This window comes from Rhinolophus sinicus, linkage group LG12, assembly GCF_036562045.2.
Source record: "Rhinolophus sinicus isolate RSC01 linkage group LG12, ASM3656204v1, whole genome shotgun sequence".
In the NCBI taxonomy this organism is placed as follows: domain Eukaryota; kingdom Metazoa; phylum Chordata; class Mammalia; order Chiroptera; family Rhinolophidae; genus Rhinolophus; species Rhinolophus sinicus.
Genome location: NC_133761.1, coordinates 997351 through 1007368, shown reverse-complemented (window position 1 = coordinate 1007368; position 10018 = coordinate 997351). Strand labels below are relative to the sequence as shown.

Genomic DNA, 10018 nt, shown 5'->3' with positions numbered 1-10018 from the left:
GGACGCTGTGCAGAGCCTGCCCGGGAGGGCAGCGCAGAGGCGTCTGGTCACTGAGGCTCTGGGCCAGACTCCTCCTGCTCAGGGATGGACAAGCTGGGGGCCGGGAGTGGGGCCCCATGTACAGGGTGTGTGTGGGGAAAGGGGAGCTCCCTTGACGAGGCCCAGCCTGTTCTGTTCTGTCTACTCCATATCCCATCACTGTCCTTTCAAGGACCCCCATCTATGTGCACCCCACTCTCAAACTCTGCTTCTCAGAAAGAGCAGAACACCCAGGAGGTAGGCCAGGATGGGCCACACAGGGTGGGCTGGGATGACTATGAACCCTCTCCGAGGTGCTGACAGAAGGGGAGAGCACTATCTGGGAAGAGGGAACAAAGCCCTGGATGCCCCCACTTGAGAAAATGGCTTTGTCCCTGGAGAGGAGCTCCCCGTGTGAGAGACTCAGAATTGGACCTTTGGCGGCGGGTGGGCGGGGTGGGGGTGGGGTGCCAGGGCTGGGAGTGGAGTAGGAGAAGAAAGCCCTCCAAACAGCTCTTCCCACCCAAGCAAGAGCCTCGTGGCTTTGAGAGTGACAAGGAGAAAATTCTGAGATGCCCTAAATTAAGTTACAGGGGCCAGAGGGTGGAAGGAAGAGGCAAGAAGGGATTAATCAGTTAACAGGCAAAATCAACAAAAGACAGCTCACATTCTTTAGTGTGGTTCTCATTCCTAAGCTAGGGCTTTGAATCCACTTCCGCCGGATGTCTGTGCTTACCTAAGGGAAGCGCCTAAGGGAAGCGCCTGCAGCCTCCCCCTCTTGTTCACACTGGAACTTCCCAGACCTTGTCCACAGTCCATCTTCAGGGACTCTGGCCAGTCCCAGAGCTGGCCCCGCTCCACCTCCCACCCCTTCATCCGTACCCCTTGTAGTACATTCCTTCTAGACGACTTCGTCTTGCTCCCCTCCTTGAGGTACCAAAAAGCCCGTGGACTCTACGAGGGCAGACATGCTGCCGTTCCCCTGGCGTGCGGCTGGGTTTAGACTCATTGCCCCAACCTGGTGCTGTCTTTCTCGCTGGCCCAGTAAACCCTGTCTTTCGAAAAGGCTTTCAGCCATGGAAGTTATGTTTTTGTTTTACAAGAGGATGGAGAGTCTGCTAAGTGGCCGTGGGTCCAGGTGGGATGGATGCCACCTGATAAGTGGGGAGGAGGAGGGCAGAGCTGGAGACCCAGGAAAGATGTGGCAGCTCTGGCCAGGGCCCAAGCCTGCAAACAACACCTAAGTGCCCTGCAAGTCACCCCACAGTGGACATTCAGACATGAGGGGGCAATGCCAGCGGGCCAGCTGTGAATGGGGCTTCTCAGCTGTGCTCAGGGCCGCACTGGTCAGATGTTTCATGTCTGTGCAATGTCCTAATGATGGCTCTTTGTAACATGAAGACGCTTTACTCCTCTCTCACATCTCCCTAAACTGTCACCTTATTAGTTTCTTCCTGAGCCCCCCTAGTTGCACTCAGTGTCAAGTGAAGTGGAGAGATAGGCGCCTCTAGTGAGGAGGCATAAGAAACCCACTGTCGGGTGGTGGGGCGCAGAGAGCGGGGCTGGTGGATGCTGGTAACCATGGCGAGGGACATAGATGTGGAGAAGGCTGCTGCCACCATCTGACTACAGCCATTGGGAGACCCCAAGGGAGAGCCACCCAGCTGAGCTGGCTTATCCCCCACAGCTGTGAGCAGTCATCACATTCAGGGTGACCAAAGCGATGGGGAAGCAGATGGGAGGTTGAGTATTTACCCCGCTGGCTCCCCCCGCAGGGTCCTAGGACATGTTACTGACCTGAACCAGAGTTCGTCTGACCACAAGCACAGCTCAAAAGCAGTGTACGAGCGAAGTTTACAGTGAAGAGAATACATTTATTAGGATTGGCACCAATCCAGAGAAGGGGTGAGCTCGTGCTCCGAAATACCCGCCTCCCCAATGGCTCACGACAGAAGGTTTAGGGGGCTGAATCCTGCATAATCAGAAGAATGGCTCTCGGGTCGGGGGTCTTGTCGATTGGTCAAGAGTGAGGCAAGGGCAGTAACTCCTGATTTCAGACCTTGAGGTCTGCTTCAGATCGGTTCCTCTGCCCCATTGGTTTCAGGAGGATGTGGCTAGGGGTCGTTCTGCTTTAGCGCTCAGGAGCTGAAACACAACTCAAGGCATGATGTCGTCTTTAGAAGCCACACCCTGTGACAATTAGGCAGAGCCTGGCTGTCTCAGGGAGTGGATGAATGTAAGGGAGAGGACAGAGGCTCACCTGAGGGCACACCTGAGGATACAGCAGTGAGCACTGGGGCCCTGGTGTTAAAAGCATCCACTCGGTCAGGACTCTCGGTTTCAGATAGTCTGTCCCTCCACCTTCATCCACTTCTCAAGCAGCTCCCCCAGGTGTCCCTGCTTTCCCCAGTCCTGCCTGCTCCTCTCCAAATAAGACGCTCAGGGCTCTCACTTCCAATTTCCCCGATTGGGATCTGCCATCAGTTTTCTGCTGGGAGCTTGACTCTCAAGGTGGGAGAGGGACTCAGTCCCCCTCAGCCCCTCCTGAGGCAGAGGATAAACTGACAACACTCTGGGAGTTCTCTGGAGGAGGGAGCTGAGCTGGACCCTGCGAAGAGAAGAGAACGACAGCAGAGAAGGGTGCCCGGCCTTCCCCAGCGGGCCTGGGTCAGGGAGGCCTGGCTTCCAGTAGCTGCCCCAGCGTGTGACCCTCTGGGGTGCTGGAAACAGAGAGGTCAGAGGTTGGCCCACAGAGGTCAAGTTGACCAGGACTCCAGGCCACCCTCCATCCCTAGGAATGAGATGAGGTCTTTCAGGGTGGAGTTAGATCATTTTTGTTCTTTGGGTTGTTTTTTGAATTACTTCAAAACCTCCTATTGAAATTTCAAATGTATGCTCCTTTGGAACGTTCTAAGTCAGTCTTTATTTCTACTGTGCTTCCCCGAAAATAAGCCCTAGCATGATTTTTCAGGATGACATCCCCTGAACATAAGCCCTAATGCATCTTTTGGAGCAAAAATTAATATAAGACCCGGTCTTATTTTCGGGAAAACACGGTAAGCTGGTCTTTCCATTTATCTTCCATTTCTTCCCTTAATTTACTCAGTTCTTATTTCCTATCTTCCTTTTTATTGCCTGTTTTTGTTTTGAGGTTCTGCATTTCTGATTAAGGTGTTTTTTCAGATCTTCAACTGTTTTAATTCAGGTATTACAGATTTATTCTGCCTCATAATTGGTTTTCTGGGACTTGGTTCTTGTTTTTATTTTTCTCCTTACAGCGTCTCCTCCCCGGCAGTCGTGTGCGGACCGTGGGTGTGCGGGCTCCCAGGATCCCCGCTGCCAAGGTCGCCCTCTTTTGGCTGCACAGTGAAGTGCAGCGTCAGTAAGCTTGTGTCGTCTGTGGTCTGGTGGTGGTGGGAGGGGTGGGTGGTGCCTTCTGAAACGATGATTCTTTTGTTCTGCAGCACTTAATTTCCCCTTCCTGTTTCCTTCTTTCCTTTTACCCCCAAGTCTCAAAGGGTATACCCCTCCTATGGGTCAACTGCCCAAGAAGGGATGCAGTTCCAGCTGCCCTCTGCGTTCCTACACACTCTCAAGTGTCGCCAGTAGCCAGTCCTCTGACCACCAGCTGTCAGTCCAGATGCTTGCGTCCCACACCAGGCGCCAGGCCTTCTCTTTCTGAGGGTGGCTTTTGCCCATGTCCATCACTCTCGGGCTGTCATTTCCCTACTTTCCTGTCTCTCCAGTGACAGCCACTCTGCACAGCAGGTGGCTCAGGTCCAGAGACAGCTTTGCCAGAGGTTTGCCGTTTTGTTTTGTTTCTCTCCGGAAAGGTAACAACACGTGGTGTCTTCATCTCCTATGTGTACTGAGGTCACAAGAAAGGTGGGGTTCCAGTGCCTTTCCCTGGTGATCTGCATTCCTTTTCTTGCTAGAAAGAGTAAATGGGTTTGGATATAGACAGCTGAAATTAACCTGGGACAGCCCAGAATTCAGCGGGGTTCTTTTCAGATTTTTAAGATTCTAAATTTATTGTTGCGTGTATATAGAAATACAGTTGGTTTTTCTATACTGATCTTATAACATGTGACCTTTCTAAATTCATGCATTCATTTCAGTATTTGCTCTGCGAATCATATTAGACTGTCTAAACTAAAAATCAAGCACGTTCAAGTGACCAGAGGTTGACTTCATATTTTACTGAAAGGCCCACTTGTTTCTTTTTCCAGCACAGAGTGAATAGAAGTGGTGATAATGGGGACGTGTTCAATAGTTCACCTTAAAGAAGATGCACCTTATAGCCTGTTTTATAGGTACTCCTTATCACCTTAGAAAGGTCTCTCTTCTATTCCTAGTTTGCTGCAAGAGTTATCATAAACTGTGTTGAACTTATCAAGTGATTTTCTGCATATATGGAAATATATACAGTATGTTTTCCTTTTTGTTGGCCACTGGTGATTTTTTGATATTATTTTTAGGGTACATTTTCATGGGAGATTGCCCTGGAATTTTCACTTCCTATAATACCTTATCCATTTTTAAATTTTTAAAAAATTTATTGGGGTGACAATTGTTAGTAAAATTACGTAGGTTTCAGGTGTACAATTCTGTATTACATCATCTATAAATCCCATTGTGTGTTCACCACCCAGAGTCAGTTCTCCTTCCATCACCATATATTTTATCCCCCTTACCCTCATCTCCCACCCCACCCCCATTTTTTAATTTTAAAAAGATTTTTATTAAAATATAGCTAACATACAACACTATATTAGTTCCCGGTGCACACTACAGTTATTCAACATTTATACACCTAAAGAAGTGATCACCATGATAAGTCCAGCAACCATCTGACACCGTACCACGCTATCACAATACTATTGATTATTCCCCATGCTGTACATTACATCCCCATGACTTATTTGTTTCATACCTGGAAATTTGAACCTCTTATTCTTACCTTCCCCCCATTTTTTAAAATTTTCAATTACAGTTGACATTCATTTTATATTAATTTCAGGTGTACAGCACAGTGGCTAGACATTTGTATAATTTAAGAAATGATCCCCCTGGGCCGGCCCGGTGGCTCAGGCGGTTAGAGCTCCATGTTCCTAACTCCGAAGGCTGCCGGTTCAATTCCCACATGGGCCAGTGGGCTCTCAAACACAAGGTTGCTGGTTCAACTCCTCGACCAAGGGATGGTGGGCAGCGCCCCCTGCAACTAAGAACATTGAACACGGCACCTTGAGCTGAGCTGCTTCCCGGATGGCTCAGTGGGTTGGAGCACGTCCTCTCAACCATAAGGTTGCCAGTTCAATTCCTCGAGTACCGCAAGGGATGGTGGGCTGCGCCCCGTGCAACTAATAATGGCAACTGGACCTGGAGCTGAGCTGCACCCTCCACAACTAAGACTGAAAGGACAACAACTTAACTTGGAAAAAAGTCCTAGAAGTACATACTGTTCCCCAATAAAGTCCTGTTCCCCTTCCCCAATAAAATCTTAAAAAATAATAATAATAAAATAAAATAAAACTATTCTAAAAAAAAAAAAAAAAAAAAAAATGATCCCCCTGACTAGTCTAGTACCCACCTGGCATTATACAGTTATCACCATATTATTAACTATATTCCCTATGCTTTACTTTACATCCCCATAACTATTTTGTAACTACCAGCTTGTTCTTCTTAATCCCTTCATCTTTTACACCTAACCCCTTCCTATCTATCACCCCAATAAATCTAGTACCCATCTGACACCATACATGGTTGTTACAATATTACTGACAATATTCCTTATGCTGTACCCTACATCCCCATGAATATTTTGTAACTACCAGGTTGTTCTTCTTAATCCCCTCACCTTTTTCACCCTGCCCCCAACCCCCGCCCATCTATCACCCCAATAAATCTAGTACCCATCTGACACCATACATAGTTGTTACAATATTATTGACAATATTCCTTATGCTGTACCCTACATCCCCATGACTACTTTGTAACAACCAATTTGTACTTCTTAATCCCTTCCCCTTTTCACTCATCCCCCAACCCCCCTCCCATCTGGCAACCATCAAAATGTTCTCTGTATCTATGAGTTTGTTTTGTTTATTTATTTAGTTCTTTAGATTCCACATATAAGTGAAATCACATTGCATCTGTCTTTCTCTGACATACTTCACTCAGCACAATTCCCTCCAGGCCCATCCATGCCCGTGCAGATGGCAAGAACCCATTCCCTTCCCTGGCCAAGCAATATTCCGTTGTATATATGTACCACCTCCTCTTTATCCATTCTTCCATTGACCGACACCCAGGCTGCCTCCACATCTTGGCCATTGTAAACAGTGCTGTAAAAACATATGGATGCACACATCCCCTTGAAGTAGCATTTTGGGTTTCTTCAGATAAATACCCTGAAGTGGGATTGCTGGGTCCTTTGTCTCTTGTTATAGCCTTTGTTTTAAAGTCTATTTTATATGGTATAAGTATTGCTACCCCAGCTGTTTTGTTTTTTTTTCCATTTTAATGAAATGGAAAAATCCCTTTACACTCCATCTGTGTGTGTCTTTCAATCTGAAGTGAGTCCCTTGTAGACAGCATATGTAAGGGTCTTGTTTTCTTATCTATTCAGCCCTCCTATGTCTTTTGATTGGAGCATTTAATCCATTTACATTAAAAGTAACTCTTGATAGATATGTAGCTATTGCCATTTTGTTATTCATAATTTTTGTCTCCCCCCCTTAAAGAGGTCTCTCTAATATTCCTTGTCATACGGGTTTGGTGATGATGAACTCCTTGGGCATTTTCTTGTCTGGGAAGCTCTTCATCTGTCCTTCGATTTTTAAATGATAGCCTTGCTGGGTAGAGTAATCTCGGTTGTAGGTACTTGCTTTTCGTCATGTTTAATATTTTGTACCAATCCCTTCTGGCCTGCAAAGTTTCTGTTGAGAAATCAGCCGACAATCTTATGGGAGCTCCTTTATAAGTTACTAGTTGCCTTTCTCTTGCTGCTTTTAGGATCCTCTGTCTTTAACCTTTGACATTTTAATTATAATGTGTCTAGGTGTGAGCCTGTTTGGGTTCATCTTGTTGGGTGGGATGGGGTCTCAGTGAGTCAGCAAGGTGAAACTGAGGAGCTCACCAAGCCAATCAGATTCAGATTTGGATGTAAGCGTAGGGGGAGGGCTCAAAACAAGAAAGATGGCAGCTATCTGCTGGCTGCTGGGAGGACACTGCTCACAGGGAAAATGCTGACTGTCCTCCAGACATCGCTCTGACACCGCCCCCCCATTTCCGAGTTACTGTCCCTCCGCTGGAATCCAAGGTGAGTGCCTGGGAATGAGGGAGTCTGTGTGAGGGCCCTTTAAGAGGACACCTGGGATTCCCGCAGCCTCTGTCCCACCTGGATGGTTGGAATTGCCACTGTTTTTCACAGCTATTTGTTGTGGGGGTTCCTCTTCCTGGCACCAGTACTCTGGGCTGGGGAGGCTGGTGTGGGGCTGGGGTCCCTTGCTCCTCTGGGGGGAACCTCTGTGGCCAAGATATCCCTTCTGGTTCTCACCCACCACATGGAGGTTTGGGGTTCTGTGTCTCCGCTCTTCCTACCAGTCTCAATGTGGCTTCTTTAAATCCTTAGTTATAAAACTTCTGTTCAACCAGATTTCAGATGGTTCTCCAGGTTGATTGTTCTATAATTTAGTTGTAATTTTAATTTGTTCATGGAAGGAAGCAGGCACAGTGTTTATCTACTCCACCATCTTGAATCTCCCCTATTCCCTTATCCATTTTTTTTTTAAATTGAGATTATGCTACCTTCTTAAAAAGAATTAGGAAGTCTTCATTTTTTCCTGTCCTCTGAAGGAGGTTCTGGAAGATTGATATTATCTTGTCCTTGAATGTTTGGGAAAATTAACCCGTGACAGCATCTCAATCTGGAGTTTTTCTTTGTGGAAAGTGTCTTTTAAATGAGCTTTTTAAGGTATTATTTGTAACATAAAATTCATGAGTTTTAAGTATACAGTTTTCTGAGTTTGGACAAACATGTGCAGTCATGTAACCACCACTACAATCAACACAGAGACCCTCCCCAAAGAGGTCCCTGTCACCGTCCTGCAGTAAGAGCCCTCCGTCTGCCCCCCCACACACACACACCCTGGGCAATCACCAATTTGATTTCTGCTACACATACTGCATTTTCCAGAATGTCATATAAATGGAATCATGCAGTGTGTATGAAGTTTCTTCCTCATCTTCCCTCTTTAACTTAGTTGAATGCTTTGCCATCTATCCATTTGCTGTGTGTCCCTGTACATTACTGAGCACTGTTCTGTTGTGTGGATGTACAGATTTGTGAGTAAAGCTGCTGTGAACATGTGCTTACCAGTCTGTTTTCATTTCTCAAGTAAAACCCTAGGAGTAGGATTGCTGGGTCACGTGGTGAGAGTGTGTTTAACTCGATAAGAAGCTGCCCAATTCTTCTCAGTGGCCGTGCCATTTGCACCTGCACCAACAGCATGTGGGCTTCCGGCTCCACGTCCTCACTGGGACTGAGAACTATCCGTCTTTGCTTACAGTCATTTTCTTAGTAGGTGTGCATTGGTGTCTCATTGCAGTTTTAATTTACACTTTCTTAATAACTAAAGATGCTGAATATCTTTTCATGGGCTCATAGCCACCTGAATTTGGTGATGTGTTTATTCCAATCTCTAGCTCATTTATTACAGGCTGTTTGTCTTCTTTTTATGAAATTATATGCACTATTTACATAGTCCAGACACAAGTGCTTATTTAAATATATGCAAATATTTTCTCCTGACCTTGGAATGCAATTTATTTTTTTAAAGTATCTTTCTAAGAGCAGAAGGTTTTAATTCTGATAAAGTCTAATTTGTATTTTTTCCTCTTAGAGTTAATGTTTTTTGAGTCCTAAGGAATCTCTTCCCCTCGCCCAAAGTCATAAATATTGTCTCCTACATTTGTTTCTAGAAGTTTTGTTGTGTTGGCTCTTGTGTTTAGGTATTAGCTCCATTTCACAAATGATAAATAGAATCAATGCATGAATATGGTTGGAAATATGGGTTGAAGTTTGTTTTTTCTATGTGGATGTCAGGTTGTTCCAGCAGCATTTAGACAATGCTCTCTTCCTACATGCCCCCTTGGGGAGACAATCCTCTCCCCATGAAATTACCTTGACGACTTTGTAAAACTCAATAGACTGCATGTGTGGGTTTATTTCTGAACCCTCTATTTATTTCTTTTACATTGATCTATATGTCCACCCTGACGACCCGTGTGTCCACCCTGATGACTGGTATGTCTGTCCTGATGACGCGTGTGTCCGCCCTGATGACGCGTGTGTCCGTCCTGATGACCCGGGTGTCCGTCCTGATGACCCATATGCCCATCCTTATGCCCAACACTCTAGCTTCAATGCTGTAGTCTTGCAGTCGGACGTCAGAGCAGATAGCACTGTGTCTGCAGATTTGTTCCTCTTTTTCAAAATCATTTTGGCTGTTTTAGGTGCTTTGCATTTTCATATAAGTTTCTGAGTGACCTTATTAATCCCTTCACAAAAGCCATTTGGGGGTTGACTGAGATTGCATGGAATACAGACCAGTTTGGGGAGAATTTAAACCCCAACAACACTGAGTCTTCCCTTCCAGTCTCCATACATTTGTCTTAACTTCTTTTGCACACACCCTGCCTCACTCAGCACAGCGCTCAGAAGGATGTGAGCTAGGAAATGAAGCAGGCAGGAAAACAGAAAGACCTTCCCAATGATGGAAACACAGTGTGAAAAGCTGTGTGGTGCTCGCGTCGGCAGCAGCACAAAATCAGAATGATACAGGGAAGATTAGCATGGCCCCTGCACAAAGATGACACACAAATTCATGAAGGCTTCCGTGTTTTTCTTCAGGTGGTGAGCACACAACAGAGTATAAAGATGTCGTAGTGAAAAGATGTACTCCTGAAGCTTGTATGTTATTATCAACCAGTGTCA

The 10018-nt window shown here is 46.0% G+C and overlaps 1 long non-coding RNA gene and 1 other non-coding gene across 2 annotated transcripts; both read left to right on the top strand.

Moving 5' to 3' along the window:
• The first annotated feature begins 468 nt into the window (after nucleotides 1–468).
• LOC141567936 (uncharacterized) lies at nucleotides 469–8393 on the top strand. Its single transcript, XR_012490923.1, has 2 exons — nucleotides 469–4331; nucleotides 5039–8393. It is a non-coding gene; the product is annotated as an uncharacterized LOC141567936 (long non-coding RNA).
• Nucleotides 8394–9826: 1433 nt separating this feature from the next.
• Nucleotides 9827–9928, top strand: LOC141568007 (U6 spliceosomal RNA). Its single transcript, XR_012491025.1, has one exon. It is a non-coding gene; the product is annotated as a U6 spliceosomal RNA (small nuclear RNA).
• Nucleotides 9929–10018: the final 90 nt, after the last annotated feature.